Source organism: Falco cherrug, chromosome 5, assembly GCF_023634085.1.
Source record: "Falco cherrug isolate bFalChe1 chromosome 5, bFalChe1.pri, whole genome shotgun sequence".
Taxonomy (NCBI): domain Eukaryota; kingdom Metazoa; phylum Chordata; class Aves; order Falconiformes; family Falconidae; genus Falco; species Falco cherrug.
The window spans coordinates 78852403-78873286 of NC_073701.1; the positions used below are offsets into that span (position 1 = coordinate 78852403).

At 40.7% G+C, this 20884-nt stretch overlaps 1 protein-coding gene across 7 annotated transcripts in view; it reads left to right on the forward strand.

The window, feature by feature from the left end:
- FOXP2 (forkhead box P2) overlaps positions 1–20884 on the forward strand; it is a 445023-nt gene that overhangs the window by 38226 nt on the left and 385913 nt on the right. Inside the window, exon 1 of one of the 7 annotated variants that reach the window (XM_055710820.1) lies at positions 12695–12788. The exons of the other annotated variants lie outside the window; for them this stretch is intronic. The gene's annotated coding sequence lies outside the window, so the exon portion shown is untranslated. Of the gene's footprint in view, positions 1–12694; positions 12789–20884 lie in introns of those variants that run through there. 7 annotated transcript variants of the gene reach the window in all.

Genomic DNA, 20884 nt, shown 5'->3' on the forward strand with positions numbered 1-20884 from the left:
CTGAGCACACGTGTGGAGTTGAATGTAGTAATTTTAGGGTTCTACAAAACTGTAACTCTGGTTTAGGTAATAAATTTTTTCAGTTTTGCCTCAACAGTTGTTTGGCCTGCTGCCTATCAGAATAGTTGGTTAAAAAAAGGAAAAAAAAATTCTATGAGGCCTCTGGTGACCTTAGGCCAGTGGAGGAAAAGGACTTTTGGATTCGGAAGTCCATCAGCAATGCTACAACTTGCCACAATCTGTCAGTATTTAAACTTGGCAACTGTTTTAAGTCTTCTCTCCATCAGCCTTCCATGCCGAGGAGGTGATACAATCTCGAAGTTACATGAAGGCTTCATTATGAGCTGGGATTTTGGGCTAGTGGCTTGCTTTCCCAGCACTGCTGATAGTCATAGGATTGAAACTGGGAAGGTTCTTTCTTCTTGAGTCTTATTCTAAAAGACTAATGCTCTTGGAGGTAAGGTAACTTAGTGCAGCATCCTTATATTTTTATTTATTTCCATCTCCTTGCCATATTACGTCCATTATAACTCATGAATGTTGATACAGACTTCAGGAGCAGCAGTATCATGGCATCGCTGTCTTTTCTTCTCCAGCTGGACAGCTACTCTCCCTCTCCTCAACTTAAATCCTGTCCTCTGCTTAACTTCTCTCTCATGATTTATAAAACAGGATTCTAGTGCATGCCCTGAGCAGCTGGTGAGAGACAGAACTGTGGGCTGGTACAAGAAATCTGTGATGGTGAGTACAGTAGAAAAGATGGGAGTGAGAAGCAGCAGGAGAAGTGAGGTGGAGTCTCTTTTCTCTCAAAGTGGTTTCTGAAACAAGTCCTGGCTGGGCTCAGCTCCCAGAGGAGTAGAAAGCTCTGTGCTGTGCAGCAGAAGGAGAGAAGGACCCGAAGTGTTGGGCAGTCCCAAGATCACTGATCCCTGGCTGTTGTTCTCATGGGAAGGATCTCTCAGGGATTATGGAACTGTGGTGGGAGGAAATTAGAGAAAATCAAAATTAGGCTAGATTGACAGACGTTATGTGGTGCATTTAAAAGCACTGACAACTCAAACCAGGAGAAAATATAGATAGAAAGGGAAGCTGTCTTCTCTGAAGTGGAACAAGTATAAAGAGAAACTTGCTTGTTCAATGCTGTGGCTTTTCTTTCCGTAGTTAATTAGATTAATAAAAGAATATAACAAAAACCTCTCTGCCTTTCCCTGTTATTTTAGCTGCATCTCAGTTCCTCTCCACATTTGACAAAAAGTAAAAAGAATTCTGTATTTTAGAAAATGATTTTCATGTTTATTTTGCAAAGACAGAATCAATGAGGCATTTTGTAGCAGTAGTTCTCCTTTCTCTGTTTTGTGGTAGTTACTGCTTATTAATTTTGAGAACTGGATATGCATGGAACAAAAGGAGAAATGAAATCTAAAGCTCTTCTTTTGTGTGTTTTCCCTTCTTTCTCTTCTTTGTAGGCCTGTACTGCTAGTAGGTAGTCTTCAAGAGCTCTGTAGGAAGCTCTGGAAGAAAAACTGTTTTAGCTGCATGTGCCATTACAGCATTTAGAAATACAATTTTTAGAAAACTGAGACCCAAACTAATGCTGATGTTTACTCTGGTTTCTTCAGAGTCAAGTGAAGCCCCCCTCCAGCGGGAAGTCTGCAGGGTTACCTGTTACAGTGCCGAGCCCTTTCAGCAGAAAATACCCATCTTGTATTCCCTCTGCTGGCTGAGGAAATGTGATTTCCAAGCTGCAGTCCCACTTACAGGTCACAGTTTGCAGATATCTATTTGGCAAAGCTGTGCAGCGTTACTATTACAAAACTTTTGGTGTGTTAAAAGTTGTGTGGTAGAGACATGCACAGAACAACACAAACACTAAATGCAGATCTAAGAACTCACGGTATTGCTTCTTTTTGATTAATGACTGCCTTGTACACTTTGTTTAATTCAAGTGAAGCAGTTGCAGAGCTTCTGGACAGCTGTAATGGAGAGCTTGAGAGCTGGTTTATCAGATCATGGTTGAAAAGTGTTATCACTTGGTAGTATGTTACTATTTTCCACTGGAAGATTTCCTGAACTGCTCAGGATAGCTTACAGAAGTGGAGGGTGGCAGAAGAAACACGCTTAGTTGCCTAATGTGATGGTGCTGTCGTACTGTGATGTATCAGTCTAAAAATTCTGTAGTGTAGGAAATAATCTTTAGCATGTCAAATTAGGAAAAAGAATTAGTCTGTAATAACAGTGTTGCAGAAGATTTGTAGGGAGTTTTTTTAGGCTTGGATATTTCATATCCTCCTTCACACCTAATTAATCTTGCTTTCTAAGAATGCTTAATTAATATTGTAGTTATGCTAATTTGAAACAATGGTGATCACAGTTCACTGAAATTATGTGTTCTACTTAATTGAACTTGACCAGCATTACTTAGAGATGACTCCATACTGCTTATGGTATATTCTATCCTTTTTTTTTATAAACAGTTTGAGACATGATGTGATTGTTCTATGTTTCTGTTTTATCTATGGCACTGAATTTTAAGATAAACTTAAGTTATTTCATCCATAGTTCAAAGAGCGCATAAGGTAAACTTCCTTTACCAGTCTTTCCTGTTCTGGTAGATACTGGTTTATGATGTGCAACGTTCCTACAAAAACACAGGTGGACTGCATATTTCCAAAGCTTTTTAGGACTTCAGCATGTAAACGCCTTCTCTCCAGTATCCACAAATGTCGTCTTTGTGTATTGCTGCACTTCAAACTGTGTGGGGAAAATGGCTCACACGGGGACGCTGGTGGTGGGCCATAGCAGCAGCTGCTGGGCTGAGGGCAGGACAGGGCAGGGAGGACAGGGAGGACGGCCTGCAGCCAGGGAGAACGGTCCAGCCAGCGGCCACCAGCACCGCAGCGGGAAAAGGCACTTCAGAGCTGGCACAGTCAATAGGTTTGGGAGGAGGCGGCAGCACTGGCTGCATGGGACTCGTTGCAGTGACCTTTCCTGAAGGGGTTTCTGCTTCTTGCCTGCATTTCTCACCTCTCTGCTTGTGCAGGCAGAGGTAGAGCTTGGAACATCTAGACAGGAACCAGGGAAGAAGAGTTGCACTTTCCTGGGGGGAAAGCGGTGTGTAGCCATTCCTCAATGACTTCTGCACTGCAGAGGACTGAAAGCAGCGGGTTGATTAGCACTGATAACATGCAGCTGTGGCCTTGCCTCAGCGGCAGTGGGTTGATTGACATGGATGATGTGCAGGTGTAGCTCGTTCCTGCTAAGTAGTTAAATAGCCCTGAGTATTGTGGGGTGGGGTGTGTGTGTGTCAAATGGAGGAGGGGCAGTGTGGTCTGGCCTCTGGAGGACAGAGAAACAGCACGGAAAGTGGAAACAGACCAATGGTGAAAGCCTTCTTGCAGCCTGCTAGTTTGTGCTGCAGCAATTGGTGCCCTGTGTGAGGCTGAGTTGGACTGACTGCAACACTGCACCTCTTCACCATGGAAGGGGAACTGAAGCAAAGGCAAAAGAGCTCTAGGATGAAGGTAGAACCATTTTTTTGTACAGGCTGCAATTTTAAACAATGTTTTAAAGGTTAGATATATTTTTTTTTTTTGGAAAAGTTGTATTTAGGAGCTGTAGGAATACTGCCTTGTATTTAGGAATGGAAAATAGTGATTTTTGGCTCTATGGTAAATGTCCTTTTGGTGTCTGGGTGCAAAATAAAATGATATTTTCTTACCACATAGTTTAGACAAAACTTTGTTGAAGTAGCTCTACCAAAAAAAATGAAGTTACATGCTGATGAGGGTAATTATTTGAAAGTATTTTAAATGTTCTGGAATGCAATGTGCTGCATATTCATTTTGCTTATGAAATGCAAAATACTTCATAGTATTGAAAATGTTCTTACTTACAGATGTGGAACTTTTACGCTGACTTTTAAAGCATACTGAGTTACAAACAAACATGTTAATTCTGTAAGTAATTCCACTTTTATTTGGAAAAATCTTGTTTTTTCAAACTCTAGTATTTTAGAGAAACATCTATATTTAAGAGAAGGTTTGACAAGATGGGCTGACAGTGTTGCAGATGAAAAATATGGGAGGTCTGTTTTCCTCTTGCTGTTACATGTGGTCTGTTTTTAGGGTATGGAGAAGGGAACCCTGAACTGCAGAATCCTTAAGTCTTTAATACCAAGACATATGTTGTTATTTGGGTTTCCCTTCCCATGAAAGTTGCAAAGATCATGAGGATCTTCCAATAAAAATCTCTGCTATCCATAAGAGTAACCTGCAACTTAAAAGTAATACAGATATAGTGCAAAATCAGGCCTCTTGTAATGAATTATTTATGTGCTCTAATTTAGCTATATCTTTACTACTATGGTTGAGTAGAGAGACTATTATCTTTAACTAGCACTATTTCTTATCATGGTAACATCGACAATAATGAGCCAGCATTACTCTCTTCTGAATTGACTGCAGATCAACATTGGTAAGAGTATGCTGCTCTGCAGTTTTCCATTTTGATTTTTTTTTTTAATAACGCAGTGTCCTAAAACTTTGCTTGTTTTGTTTTTCTGAGAGGAAATTTTGCAGTTTTCTTCATCTATGGCCTTTAATTTAGTAACTCAGAGTCTTCTGTTGGTTTCACTTTGAACAAGAAAAATTTTATTGTTTTGTGCGAGAGCTTCCTTTTAGGCCTTGACATCAACCACCAGTTATGTTGTTGAATTTTAAAAATGAAAGCGATGTGAAAGAAATGTTTATGTGAAAAAAGGAGATGTGGGGACAAATAAAGTAATGTAATAAACTGTGAAGTTAACGCCATATGTTTGTGTAGTTTGATGTTCAGTTAATGTCTGAAATGAAAATTTTGAATAAAGGATTTTGCTACTGTGAAGTTACTAGATATATTCCCTGTCATGGCATTTTATAATTTCCTTTACATGCATCCATGTGGTAAGCATATTTATATATTACCAAATATTACTTGAAAAATATGTTTCAATTTTTTTTTTTTTATATCTCCTTCATAAAGGCTTTTGTTTGAGCTATCACTGTTTCAATTTGTTTTGATCTGGTCGATATAGAAATCTCTCCAGAAGCAGTTTGCATTATTGAGGCTAAAAGCCTGCTAACGATGCAGCAGTGATTTGTCATTCTTCTTGCCCTATGGTAAGAAAAGGTCTTCCTATTTGCCTTCTCAAGATCAAACTTTTTTCACCCATGAGTGTGTGTAAGGTATTCGCACCTTGAGAATGCTGTCTGATAGTTGATCATACCTAGATCACCAGTCTTACTCCTGCATGGAGAGGGTATGGGGGACCATGGTGACTAGTTCTCCTTCAAGTACCCACTTAAGTGGTCACAGACTATATTAGGGTTCCCCTTAATAAAGAGGTAGGAGCATGATAAAGCCTGATGCATGGACATTTTGTATGAGAGTGCCCCCGTTGAGGTAATTTTAGAGCTAGACATTCTGCTCCAGCCTACTCTCCTTCTGCCACCAGGAGGACTTGGCAAGAAACAGGAGGCTCCGGGGAGTGTGGACTTTCTCTGCATCCCTGTTAACTCTTCATCCCTGGAAGCAGCTGCTGTATTCAGGAAGGATGGATCTTTGCAATTCAGCAATCTGTGTATTTACACCCTTAGAGTGGGGAGATAAGGCTGTTCATTTGCATCATTGCAGTTTCATCTGGTAAATCAAACTGTTGGAGAAGATTCTGCCTGTTTCAGATTTCTTCCCTTTACACACTGGAAGACTGCACTCTAATGTCTTCTGAAGCACAAGTGGATGACAGAATATTCTTGCTAGTCTCTGTAACTATGATAGAATCTTCAGTTGATATGTGGTGTCTGAATGGTGAGATGTTAATCTTGGCTCCAGGCGTGTGCCAGGGACCTCCTGTTAGATGTTTCTTCTTTCTTCCATGCTTAGATAAGTGAAGTTCCATACTCTGCAGAGCTGTGAGGGACACCCAATTCCTAGGTCGTATCTCCAGTCAGGAACAAGGCCCCACATGATCCCCATGCCCTCTTCAGGCAGTTTGCGCCTCCTGATGGCGACCTGAACAGCCTGAGCTATGGTTGAGGTCATAGACAACTGTAGATACCAACTTTGTTAGGTCATGACATAGAGGCAGGCAGATGGATTGATGCTGTCTGGGGATCTTATGCTTTTCTTTGCCATCTGCTGCCTTAACGCGTATTTTCACTCTTTTTATTGATGCAAGATGGACACATTTTCTACCATCTTGGTATAATAAAACATCAGATATTTGGGTGCCAGGCATAATGAACGACTGTGATGTACCTCACAATGTGTCCCCGCTTCTGTGTCCTTCTTCATACACCCTTTTCGTGAAAGCATGCCCTATCTGTGGATGGATTTTGCTTTACGTTACTGGTACCTTACAGCCAGTTGCAGAATATCCCAGTAGAACGAATTCTACAGAGGTTGTTTCTTGCCGAGAGGAAAAGGTGTTTTGGCACTGTATTCATAGGTCTGGAATTCTGTGTGGATTTAGGTAGCATTTGGTTGTTCAATAGGTGGTCTGCAACTTTTTAGTATCATAGGTGCATATTTTCATATACCTTGTCAATATTTTACTTTCTTCTCAAATGATAGCTGTGTTCATTTCAGGGTCTTTCCATGTGTCTTGTCTGTTACCTTTGAAATTTTCATCATGGTGGTGGCAGTCGTTGCTGTTAACTTCTTGTGTATCATCTGTGTGCCTTTTTTTAATTTACTTTTGCAATTGTTTGCTCAATAAAGGGTGCCAGAAAGGTGCAAAACCTGAATCTCTGCAAATGACTCAGTCTCTTTCCAAACATCTGGGTTCCGAGGTGAACACTTGAATCAAAAGTTCTATTACTGCAAATTCATGGGATCACTGGAGGAACTATTAACTCTCAATTTGTGAGAGCTCTTTTGTCTGTGAACAGATCTTAGTCTGTGCTTTCCCTTTCTGACAATACACTTCCCAGCTAACCTCTGTGATGCCTCGTGCCATGCATCACCTAACACTAAGTATGTCTCCCCTCTGTGTGCTCTCCTGCCTTGTACCCTTTCAGCAGGCTGGCTGCCGTTCCTCAAAATACAGGAAACTTCGGCTACGGTAGCAGCATCGGGAACTCCAGTTCCTTCCCCAAATCTTGTGATGCCTGGCAAATCCCATTTGTTCTGGTAAATACCATCATCAAAGAGCTGAAGTCTGTGCAGGAGTATGAGCCTCATGTTACTTGTTTTGGAACTTGAGCATGCTTCTGAAATACATCCATGTGAGGTTTCCAGGCTGTGGGGATCATCAAAGGATGTTGTGCTGGAGCAGAAATGCACAACATTTTCTCTGTTCCACGAAGGCCCTATACAGTTGGTACATAGAGAAGATGATCAGCTGTTCTCCCTGTTCTTCTGGCTGTTTGTTAGATCCATGAAACAGGGTCACATTTTCTTGAGGGTGTGCCCGAGATCTGTTCTGGTTGCCTCATCTGCATCCTTCCAAGGGGGGGTCAGCCTAGCATTAATCCATTTTACTTCCTGCGCTGGCAGGAGGTGCTGATGCTTCTGCCAAACGTGAGGTCAGGGTGCAGGCTTGCTCTCGGGGCATTATTGGTATCATGCTTGGGTGGGCTGTTCGAAGGATTTCATCCAGTTGCTGTATTGCTGGGAATTCTGGTAAGTCTGAGCAGGGCCCTGATCATTACAGGTCTCCAAAATATTTGAGACTGTTACAGTGCCTGGATTTTCTTCATTTTGTGGTGAAGACCTGGAAGATTTCTGCTCTTCCTCTTAACTGTTGCCCACAGATTAGTGTCTCTGACTTTTGCCACTTTCCCAAAATACTCCAGTGTCACTATGGGTGCTGAAGACTTTTGAGAGCTTTGTGAGTGTTTTGTGAGTACTGGTTGAGAGTATTGCCCTTTACTTCAACTAGACCAGTCCATATAAGTACTAGGAGTGTGTTTGACACTTAGTATGTTTATTACCAGTCCCAGCGTCCTCTCCCTTAGTTCTGTAAAAGCCCATATGCCACCCATTTCTGCTCGTGCTCGCTGAAAGAGTAAGCCTCGGTTTTCTGCCCTTTTCTGTGTTCATCAAAGGCTTTATTGGGCTTGTTATTTGTCCAGTGGCTGGTTTGATTTAAACCTAGATGCACAGCCACGTAGGACTGTCTTGTCTTGTAACCTCTTAACTGCCTGCTTGTGGCTCCACCTTTCCGTGAAGGTGCAAGAAGAGTGGGATAAATGCAGATCTGTATTTCCATACACATCTTTTTGAAGGCTGAGTAAGTTCAGAGGAGAGCTTCTATGCTTCTCAGTTTGTGGCTGCATTTTATATTAAACTCCCAGGTTTTCCTTCTAAACCTCAGACCTGCAAGTTTCCTCATTCAGACGGTTGATGTCAGAGCGACACAAGCGAGCACTATGTTTTTGTATTCACAGATTCAGCACCTGAGTAATGTCTTGGCCCTTTTGGTTTATTAGCGTGGGCAGAGCCTGCATGCCAGCTGGTGAAAGCATCTGAGGTGTCTGTATGGTTGCTGCCCCCTTACTGAATAGGGATTGGTGTCAAGATTTTCAATGAATGGCCACAAGTGGGATCTTTTAACTTGATTTGGAATTTCCTACTGAAGCCCAAGTTATTGTTGAGTAACCACATGGAAATGCATTCACATCTTCATCAGGCATGATGTGGTGTCTGAGACACTGATGACTGATGATGACTGTTTCCCTGAGGCCTCTGAGGTCCTCTGCTAGGTAATTTATGACAGATGCTTAATGGCTTAGTGCCATTCACAGTGTGAGCATAGATGTGGACTGTCATTCAGCTGAAAAATGTGAAGTTTACATACTTTATTTTTATTTTTACTATAATAACTTTCCTCATCTACATTTGTTTTAGCCTGGCTTTCCCATCTCCTTCTGGGTTCTTTGAAGTTTTTTATTTCTCTGTGGTTTAGAGGGAACTAGAAGACCCCCTGGAATGCCCTTCTTGGTATTCTCATTCAGTCACCCTGATAGTAGACCCTCTACTGGTCCTGCAAAGGTGAACGTTACTGTCAACCAATAAGATGTTTGTCAGAGTGTGAAAATACCTGTGGATTACAGACCATGAAAATTTCTGGTGGCTGGTCAGTAACATTTAGCATTCTCAAAATTATTTTGAAAAACTCTAAAGGCTAGAGTCTGCATGAGCTTTAAGTGCAGAGCACAGCACTGCAGCTCGGGAAGGTGTGGGATACAGTGTGTACCAGCGCAGCTTCAGCCCAGGGTGTCCTTTGATAATTAACAGTGCTGCCATTTCTAGTGGAATCTCTCTATGTGTTGACATCAGCACCAAAGAGAAGAGAGAAGAAAGAAAACGTGCATAGCCCCGATGAATACTGCTCTCCCCTGTGAAAACAGGATGGCAGCAATAAAGAGTACGCATGGCAGAATCAGTCCTCCCCTTCCCATCCCTCTCCCCTTTTCTGTGTAGGGTTGTGCATTTATATTAAGCCTGAAGAATGAAAGTGGCTGTTGTTCTTTACTAAAAATAGCATTGACAAGCTATTTCGGCCAATTAACAGAATGCTAATGTCTAACATGGATGGAGAAAGCAGACTTAAATCCTCCAACAGGAGATAAATATCCTGTCTCTTAAGAGACATCATTCAGTAACAGCTGTCTCTGGACCTCATGACTTCTTATTCTCAAACCGATTTGTCCTCTACTACCTTCTGCTCAGCTGCTGAGTTTGATCTGCCATTGAGAGGTGGTATTTGCTGGCTCTTGTGGTTTTTTTCATTGCCACTGTTTTTAGCTGATTTGTGTCTTACATCAGCATAGGACTGTTGCCAGTAGTGCTCTGCATGTCCTCGAGGAACAAAACACCCTTGGTTTTCTTAGATGTCATTTATTCTTGAAGGCTTGGTCCTTAAGGTTAGGTATAACCTTGGTACTGATGTCATAATGGCAAATGGGTTGTTTGCCAATCTTCTGTTTGAAGTTTAACCCTAGTGTTTATTTGTATATTATACATTCTGTTTGCTAAGTTGTAAACTGTGTGCCATTTCATACAAGTGACTGACGTAAGAAGATAAATAAATTGATGAGATGTTATTGTTGAGCATTGAAATATGGGAGCTTTAAATTGACATGCATAGACGTGATGTTTCCCCTTGCTAGCCTGATCACATAGCATATAGTTAAATTATTATATGCTTACTGTAGTATATTGTTACTCTTTTATTAAATGTTATGTATGTTCTTCTGTCCAGTGAAGATCTGAGCCCAGATTTTTAAAATGCCAATTACATTATCTTAAAGAAGCAAAAGTAATTAACAAATCACAGTAACCACAGGAAGTTACAGACTGAAGTTTAAGTAAACATAAGTGTATCTTGCTGGGTGCTGGATACTGGAACATCATTTGTGACTACAGGAATTTTTTCTACGTAACATAAAACCTGCATTTTCAAAGGCAAGGAATGGTAATCAACTGTAGGAACACAGAGAGTGAACTTTTGCTGTCTAAAATTGTCTGCCTTCCAATCTAACAATTGCTCTTTGGACTTGCTTTTGGTTCCCGTGTGTGATATTTTGATGTGTAGCTGTCTCTGTCTCGGTCATTTGTTCTCTGTAAGAGGTGGGCTGGGCCGTGCCTGTTCGGTTGCCCAGGAGCATGCCTGGTGCTGCCTCCACACTCTGCTTTGTGTAGTTGTGATAAGTGTCCGTTCTACTCTCGTTCAGCTTGTCCTCAACACAGATTATGCGTACTATTAAAATAAAAACAGATTTATTCAGAGAGATAAATCTGTTCAGAGGGAGTTAGCATCATGCTTTAGGTAGAAACATGATGTCATCGTTAAAAGCAAACACAAATCTAGTTTAAACTGAGGGGCTGAATGTTTCTCCACTTGTTTTGTCCCTCCTACTTGAATTTCTGAAGTCGGGTTTCAGGTGGGGAGGTTCCATGTTTGTAGCAAGTTGTTACAGGGGTGTTGCCACCCAGTCCAGGGAGCTGGGGCTTCAGGAAGGTAAGCAGCTCTGGGAAGTGCAATCAGACTTCTCGCTTTCTTTTATCCTGTGCCTTCCTTGGCGCCGGTGTTGACATGGACACCTATGAAGAAGGGAAGAGGTGAGAGGGGTGAGACGGGACTCTTCCTCTGGCAAGAAGTGCTTACCTTTTGTACCTCTCCTGTGCTTTTATGTCAGCACCTTCCCTCTGTGTAAAGGCCTTTAACGTGAATTCATAACAAATTCCCAGTTGTTACAATGCTTTTGAGGCTGACAACATGATGTAACATGTCAAACCCTGTTAAAATAAATGTGCAGCCATGGTCTTTGATATGATTTCAGCTTTCTGTAGACATCCTACATTTTAAATGTGGACGCATTAGTTAGCACTGAGGGTGACCCTAATAGCTTGGTGTGGACATGCACAGTCCTCATCTTTTTTCCAGCTTTTGCTTGGCTTTCTGCATCACTCCTTATGCCTTGTAACAAAATGAGTTTCTCTTTTATATCAAAAAGCACCAAGTTTTTTCATCTCTGTGTTGGTCCCACTTATTTAAAGAATGTTACGTGTCACCTTTCAGAAGCAGAATGGGACAGTAAAATGGATTCAGTAATTTCAAACCCTTTTCACATGTGTTTAGGAACTCATGTAAAATTCAGAGGCATCAGAATGTATGATAAAGTTTTCATTGGTTTTGATATTTTTAAAAGCCTTGTTTGTAGATTGAAGGCTTCAGGTGTGCATTTTTGAACTTTACTCCATCTCTGATAAGGAGGTACAATTTTTTTTTTTTTGAGACATGAAGTTCTTTTAGCGTTACATGGGATATATGAAAACCGGTATAAAAATATCTGTAATAACATTTTGAGAACTGGCAACGCCACAGTGAATCTCAGTTGTACAAATATTATTGGTCTAAACTAAAAAGTTACAAGCTAGTAAAAAAATCATTATTACAAGAGAACTGGCATATTTTTAGATCTTGTTGGCTTATAATAAAATCCCTTGTATCCTTGTAGAGCTTCTTGACGTATCTGTGAAATATTTTACATCAGAAGGTCTTTGACTACTGGGTACTGTGGACAGCAAAATAGAGAAATTTTAAGGATTTTTGAGAGAGGATTCCCTTGGCATTAAGTATCATACTTTACTTTTTCCCAGGTGTTCTTGTGCTCATCTCCTGCAGCTACTTATAAACTCCACTGTCTTAATACCATCTCAGTTTTCTATTTTTGTTGTAAATCTCTTTGTTCAGTAGGAACCTGTAGGGTTCCTTCATTCTATTAAACATAATGATGAAGACTATAAATGGAAGGAATGAAAGGAGGAGAGCCGTAGCTTGTACCGTGGGAAAGCTGCCCTTCTTTCTGAGGGAGATACAAAAGGCAGGGTAATATTTGAAGGACTGAAACTGGGAAGGAAATAGGAAGAATCATCAGAGGGAGGATCTCAGAGATACTCCTGTAAATTTAAAATAATGGAATGAAAAAATTCTAAGAGAAACCAGCGATTGAGAGAAAGTAGAAAAATTGAGATTTCTGCTACAAAATAATTTGATTGGAAAATTTCAGTAAACTCTGTGATACTGTCTTACTTCAGTGTGGTCTAATTGTGCATCAACTCCAGTTTTCTTAGACTTCACTAAATTGTTTCAGTGTACTAAGTTGATAAATATGCTTTATTTTTTGTAGTTTTATGTGTGGCATTAATTTTCTGCTGACTCGTGCTGTTCTGAAACAGTCCAGTCAACACGAAAGAGAGCAAGCTGGGAAGGAAGGTCTTGAAAGACAGTGCTCAACCAGGAGGTAAACTTCAGCTGCAGTAGGGTTGCACCTGGAGCCATCTGCAAAGCTCTTGTGATCGGATCTGCTGTGGAGCTGTCTTGACGGTAGTTCTTGCCATTCCAGGATTCTGGAGGGAGACAAGTAACACTGTCACATGATAGGAGAGATCCTTTGGGATTGTGCTAAGATGAAAGAAGAAACCTGGACTCTTGCACCTGGACAAAATGTCTTTAATCATAGATTATCATATAAGGCACTGGAGTTGACATGAAATGCTAATGTCACCATGTTGAGGTTCTGATTTGCCATAATACCTAAATCTGCATAAAAACATACTTGTGCTCAGAACAGTAGCTTGTACTTTTCTAGGTGTTGCACGTTGTAAAGTCCCTATCTTCCCATTATCACAGATACGTACTTCTGATAGTGAACTAACTCGGCTGTCAAGGGGAGAATATAGATGCTTCTGTGGAAAACCTGCGGATATTTGCTGTGGCTAAAAAATTGACCTGTGCTTTGCTGTGAGCAGGGAGAATCAAAATGGACTGAATAAACAGGTTCACAGCCAGGAAACTTGCGCATCAGCAGCTTGATGTGTGTCTAAATTTGGACCTGCAGCTTCCTGCAGATTCTTTGGCAATATACAATGTGTAGTGTCCATTTTAGGATCTTGGGTTGCACTTGGCAGCGTAATAAAATATTCTCTAAGCAATATTTCCATAGAGGAGAGTTGTTCTATTCAAGTTTTGAGTTGGGAAGTCTGTGTAAAGTCCTGTGTTCTGAAAACCTTTAAAAGCTCAGTTTCACATTTTGAAAGCTTGAACAACTGCTTTTCAAGTTGTTGGTGACAAAATGCTTAGTCATCATTAATTTGGAACTAGGTAGTAGCCTGGAAAGCTGTCGATACCACCAGTGAAACCTGTCTCTAATTCTTTTGTAATTTTGTTTTGCCCATCTGTTGTCTCCTGAGATCTTTGACCGTTAATTACAGCTTAGAACATAACCTTTGGATAATGTCTACCTGGGAGCCTTGCTTGCAGTTGATTAGCAGGACCAAATGGTGCTTCGTTCTCCAAATGTGTGCCCAAATATCATCTCTCTGCCTGGTTCCTGCTGTTTTGTTTTCAGGAAGTGTGAGACCTTTCTTCCAGAAATTCATTGGAATGATTTAAAAGTTCTCAGTGCTGAGCTGGTGCTTTCGTTGGCGGTAGCCTCTGCACACGCTAGTGACAAAGTAGTCTTATTTCTCCCCTCCTTTTTCACAGTTTGCTTTAACACAGGCTGAAAGTGAGCATAACAGCGGAGAACATGTATGTAAATCTGTTTAGCAAATTCAAGAGTAGGCTTTCTAATGGGACATGCGATGGCTCAGTAAAACACTCTTTTTTTTTTTTTCCTTTTATTGTTCTGTTTTCTCCTCGCAGCTCCCAACTACATAAACAAACAAGTAACTTAAAACCCCAGTGCTTGTTTCCATTGTGTAAACTGAAAGGAAGTGGTATACATATTTATATATGGTTTATTGTGAGACAGATTGAGTACCATTTTGACTGTAGCCCTCAAATTTTCCCCTGATCTGCACAGAGCCTGTGAGTAGTGTTGTAAGTTACTGGTATTTTATGTGGAGGGTTTTGTAAACAAAGCCCTTTGTTGGACATTTGACAGCCATTTATATTAGAGGATGCTGTGAAGGCACCTGGCTCTCTAGGGACCATCATGAGGGTGGGGAGAGGTGTTGAATCTGGGCTTGTTCGGCCAGGATTGCAGTAGGTATTGGAGCTACTGGATGACCGATGCTCTTACGACGTATCTCAGCATTTTCTGAGAAGCAAGTCTGAATTAGGTCTCGGGAAGATAAAAGCTCCTGTGCTTGAGAAAGTAAGGAGGGAGCATATGAACGAACTAGAAATATGTTCATTGTAACTGAACAATGAACTGAACATTGTAACTGGAGACAACCAGTTTTGGAGCGGAGTTGTAGATTCACAGATGGCTGATCTCTTCGTATGATACGCTGTTGCCATTTTTGAAGAGAGGGGTTTCCCCCTGGTCCTCTGCCCTCAGCCTGACACCCCTTTCCCTCTTCTCATGTATGTGGGCTTGCAGCCTCCCTTGGGCTGGATCTGGAGCTCAGCTGACCCTTCTGTGGGTCAGATTCACCCAGTAAAACAGTGGAAAACCAACCTAGCAAGAGCGGGAGTTTGCTTTATGCCATTTCTGTGGGTTGAGTTGGCTTACAAAGGGATCTGAGATGGCTGTAGACAGCATGAGATAAGCAGTGGGAGCCAGTGACTGATGCAGGAAGGCAGAGAGGAGATAGGGAGTATTCCCTTTGTGGTAGTAGCGAGCTGTTAAACCTGCTTGTCCCCTCTTAAGAAACTGTTCACATTGATTGGCCTTAAAAAATCACCGACTTCATTGTGAGCGGTCACTGTATCTCTGAGGACAGTGTTCTTGTAAAACAGTGAGCAGAGTGGGGGCTTGCCCAACTGGGAAGTCTCTGAATTGAAAAATGTACTAATAACTTTGAGGCATAAGAAACCAGAGGTTGTGGCAGCTTGCTCAAAGCTAGTGTCGCATTCATGTAGAGGCAGGCTGGAACGCATCTGAAGAAAGAAGCTTCTGTGTAATTTTACTGGGGTGGCTGAATTTCATATTTATTATAAGTCTTCATGCTTAAAGTATTTAGCATGCATAGTGGGCCAACCACTTTATTCATTCCTTCCAAACCGTATTTTTGTTGGCATGCACGTCATAGCAAGTCATCACTATTCCTGCCTCATCACTTCTCTCGTTTCCTGGTGATATACCATATGATACTGCAACACCTTACTTGGTACGTGCAGTATAGTTGCACCCTGTCCCTTCTTTATATGCTAAAATGGCATGCTTGTGTTGAGTTGATTATTTTTTCTTTTTCAGAAGTCTATAGATGATGTACATCGTGGTATCTGAGCAGCTATATTGATGAGGTTGCTAAATTGTCAAAAGATTTCCGAAGTGTTTTAAGCGTTTCCTTAAATATTATTCATAAACTACAAAAGGAAGACTTTGTGCTGTGTGCATTTAGGAGGGATTTATTTCTATCTGATGTAAACAAGTCACATACATGCACTTACTTTGTTTTTAAATGTCAAGGTACTTCTCTAAAAAAGAGCAGCAAGAGTTTTGTTTTTCAAAAGAGTTAGGTTGATCAAAATGTTTACTTCTGGCTCTTTGCTTTTTGTAGTCTCTACTTTTTTTTACAAAATAGCAAATTAGGTAGATTCTGAAATCAGTAGAAGACTGCAGTTTTGATATGAGGAGATCAAATGGTTTCAAAGCTTAGTGTTTTTCTCTTCATAGCAGTGACAGCATTAAATTGTTAAATTGTTATTTGAGAGTGACGTTCCACTGAACAGTGTTGTTACAATAAAAATAAGATAAAATAGTAAACAGTCTGCAATTTGAGAAGATCATGTTTACAATTGGTTTATTATTTTAAAATCAGATCCCCAAATTGTAGAACGTTGATAACAGCCTCTGTTTTTAAACAAGTCTGGTTTTAGCATAAGGAAGAGATCTTTAAAGAACCAGTGACTGACTTAATTATAGCTATTTAATAGAAGTATCACTGAAGTAATAGGGATACATAGAATGATTCCACCTTTGGGATCCATTCTTAGAAAGGACTTGAGGACTCTTCTTATTGTGGAGGGCTTGCCCTGACAACGTGGGGCAAACTCACCTTTGTGATGGCTGGTTTTGATTTAGGACACTTACGGGGTAGGGGTTGAAGGAGTGAAAACCAGAGCAATGGATGGAGTTAGGGATGTATTTTCTTCTAGTGTTTCCAAGTTCAGCAAAGTGTTGTGCAGCACTTCTCTTCTTCTTTCATTGTGTAAACTTGTTGACTACCCTGCAGAGTTTAGTGTCACTGAGCAATCTGAGGGAGATGCCAAGGCTGGTTCTTCCCCTGAGGAGACACTAGGATGCGATTTGAATTTCCGAGGATTGCCTGGGGCTAAATGATGTTTGGTGCACCTCAGTGAAAAAACAGTGTTTATCTAGATAACTGCATCTTTGCTGCTGTAAAGTCAAAATTTTGTTAGGGAGTCGCCTATGATGCTTAGTCCGTTTATTCCGAGGGAGTAGAAGAAAGCTACATGTAAGCAGAAACCAAGCATTTTTTGTAAATGATCTTTGGGTTCATAGAGTTTGAATATAATAGAAAATGTCTGCATTATTTTAGGCTGTTGCTTCCTTGACTTTGTTGTCTCTGTTTTCATCTTGCTGTCAGTCCTTAACAGTATATATACAGGTTATAATTTTGTTCCTCTGCGAGATCAGAGGATAGCAGAGAAATACATACAACAATAATTTTGTTGTTGCTAATAAGAGCACTCCCATGTACCAATATGCAATGGAACGTAAAGGAGGATTGCTTGAATGCTCAAAAATGTGGGGATTTTCCCTTTACAGGTGTTCACTGTCCCAGTCACAGAAGAGCAGAGGTTAAGATCTGCTCATCTGCAAAGACCATGCTTCTCACGTAACGGAGGGAGAACTGTTGAAACATACCCCCCCCCCCCCGCCCTCCGTGTTTAAAGTATATTGGGATACTATGTAATGTTGCAGTGAGCTAAAAATCTCCTTGGAAAACTGTTGTTTAATATCAGGTATGGGGTATTGCTTTTTAAACTTCCAATAGACACCAGAAATTCTGAGGAGCTGTTGTAAAGGAGCACATCCTCACTTTGAAGCTTCTTCCTGGTAGGTGCCACGCTGTTGTAAATTTAACTGACCCTAGGAGTGTTGGTCTTTGAGAGCATATAAAAATAGGATTTATGGTTCTGAGTTAATAAAATATGCTGATGCCACTGTAAGCCCTATTTAGATAGACAGCAGTAATCTCTGTTCAGCAGTATGAAACCGTCTGTCTCTAAGTAGTAGAAAACCTAAGAGTTCACAGCAAGGTTGTACCACATCCAGAGATGAGAAAAATGTCTCTGAAGTCAGAGGAGTTTTAGCTGCGTGGTTTTATTTTCCTGTGTAATTGCGTTCATTCTCCTGTGCTCATATTATACATCACGTCAAATAAACAAGATGCCCAAAGTGCACAAAGGTGCATTTTAAAGTTCCTACCATACCTTATTTTTGCCAGCTTCAGCACAAGGAACAAGTTTCTTCTGAGTCTACAAGGTGAATCTGAAGTATGTGGAATTGGTGTTAAAAGGTGGAACATGCTGTGTGCTCATAAAAAACCTCTGTTCAGTTCAATAATGAGATACATTAAGAGGGCTAAGTTAACGTATCGCCACTTTTTTGTGTTTTTTACAGTGCAAAATTGCCGTTTCCAAGTTTTTACCTTTCATGGAAGAGGGTGATAGAATTACATGTTTGGAAAGATAACTTTGAATTTGTAATTTTTCTATTGTGTTTGAAATATTTGACATTTAAATACATGGTTGTATTTACATATGTTGCATTTTCATTACAGCTAATCCTCTTGAAACTTGGTTGGCAAATGCCTTAAGCAGTTCTGTAAAATTGGGACAGATACAGTATTCTGCAACCTTGGAATCTAATTGCAAATAAAGAACATTTTATAATTGTATTTTTCCACTGTTAAGATTCCCACTTTTAAAATTTAAAAGAGAATTGCTGTATGTAAACATTAAGGAAATAGACTTCAGCAGGGAGATTAATATCTGAAAATTCACCAATTGGCACCTTATTTTAGTATAAAATATTAATAATCATGATTTTATATGCTGTGAACATAAAGATTACCTCTGTATGCTACTTAATATATTAAGTAAACATGTCTGTGTGAAGAAACCATTCTGTGTGCATTACGAGGCACATGCATTTTTACAAAAGGCAACAGTTTTCAATATTAAGTCTAAATGATTGCTTTATAATTTGAAAAGACAGTAGAATAAGAAATCATTTCTTTGACACATAATGTTTTTTATAGTCCACAAATACATGGTGTCCATATGTGCTGGGATTTTGGTTTTTGTTTCGGGGCTTTTAAAAACAAGTATCTTTGGCATTTTTTTGCCCCTGTTTCCTAGCTTTTGATTTATTCAGATGTCATAAATTATAGCTAAATATAACTAAGCCTGTTTTGTTCTGTATGTGAAATAACTTATTTATTAAATACCCTTAAGTTTACAGAATTCAACCGTAATAGTCACTGAATTTAAACAGTTTGAAATAAAGGGGAAAAAAGTCTATGTAACTCTGCAGAGATATCTGTTGTGAAGCTTGACCTACAGTCTGGACTTGGAAGATTTTTTCTATTAAGGTTGAATTTTTTTCAAATGATTGCATTATGTTTAGAAAAGTATCCAACAATTCCTTCTCCCTTCTAAAGAAAATTGTTCTTGCAGTCTACTCGCTCTTGTGATGCATCCTAAGAGTGGCTGGATACATCCATTGAAACATCACGTGCGTCATGGATGCTCCTGGACCAGGACAGCAGTCTCCCCGGCTCCCCGTACATGGGAGAGCCACAGGTTCTGCTGGGAGCTCCGCACTGGGTAGAGCTTGCATCCTATTTAGATGTTTAACGTTAAGTAGGATGAATCTGGTTTTAGCGTTGTGTAACAGCGAGTGGGGATGGTCCAAACCTAAGTTCTTTGACTAGGTGTTTCCAGTTTACTGTTTAGCTCTGGGTCTGCTCCTTGTTACTCCCTTCTGTCTTTGCTTTTGCATCTTTCTGTAGTATAAATAGTTCCCCTGAGGGACCTGTTTTCCCTGGCAAGGGTGTAAAAGGTCCTCCAGGTTGCTGACACGATAGCTTTTCAATGCATGTGTTCTTACAGACCTTTCACACCTTTTTTTCTGGTAAGCCGCTGCTTGGTGGCAGCAATTTGCGTTGAAGTGGCCGATGGGTGTGTTGAGCCAGCTCCGCTCTCCTTAGGAAGCTTCTCTCCTTTTTGAAAAGCACAGAATGCAGTGGGAGTTTATGCCTGTAAGTTTATTTCCCAGCTATTTCTGTATGTGTGTGTCTCGTGTTGGCGGTTTGTTTTGGCCACGTCGAGGTCCCGAGACTCCTGCTCTTCATGGTCTCCTGAGGGAGGGAGGATTCCCTCTGCAGTCATGGTGCTGTCCTGAAGCTGGGCCCGATGAATGTATGTGTTACGGCTTCATGAGCCAAACCCAGAGACGTGGTATCTGATCCCCAAAATAGGTAATTCCTTTAAATACCGCCAAGATAAAGAGCCGTAGGTCTCCTTGGGGAGAGCTGTACTGGGCTTCAGGGAGGTGGCAGGTATCTTCCCTCGCCCCTAAGTGCCAACAAGGTGTGTAAGGCTTGTTTCCACCCTTTTTCCATCTCTGTCGCTCTTGGACATCACCTCAGCAGTGTTGTGCAGGGAACCAGCTTCCAGCTTTCTGTCAGGCAGGAGAGGGGTGATGTCCTGCCCCAGCCAATGCCCTTCCCTGGGCGGTGGGGTGGGACAGGCACCCCCCCACACCGAGGCGTCTCTGCCCGCCAGGGACACGGCACCTGGGGGAGCGGAAGGCAGCAGATAACGAGCAGGCAATTAAAGGGCTTAGTAAAAGGAGACACAGAGTTAATGCCGTATGCGGCTCATCTTCGGTTTTCATAAACTCATACATAGGATCCAGTGAATCGGGAAGCAGGATGAAGGTTATCACAGTTTTGACGCAAACACTTAAATGGCTAATCTGTTTCTAAATGGTTATGTTTTTAATCTCAAGCCTCTTTACATGGCTGATCTGCTTTTTTTTCCTAACTTGACTTTGTTTTATAGGGGAAGTATTTCTGATCAGATTGCTTAAGCTCTGAGCTGTCATGTAAATACGTTCTGTCAAGTATATAATACACATTTTAAAATTTGTCTAAATATTTATGCTCTTGAGGAGATCACTATAGCTCTCAACAGACAGTTACAACCTAGTGAGTAAATAAATTGTATTTCTTTTTTAAAATCTACATTGTTTTTGCAAGAAATTGTAACTGTTTGAAAGATCACTTGAATCTTGCAAAATTCTACAAGATAGTTTCATTATTCACTGAGGAAAAAGTACCTCCTGTCTCTCAGCAGGGGCTGTAAATATATACATGCGTATGTATATATATATATTTCTTCTTAAGAATAAAA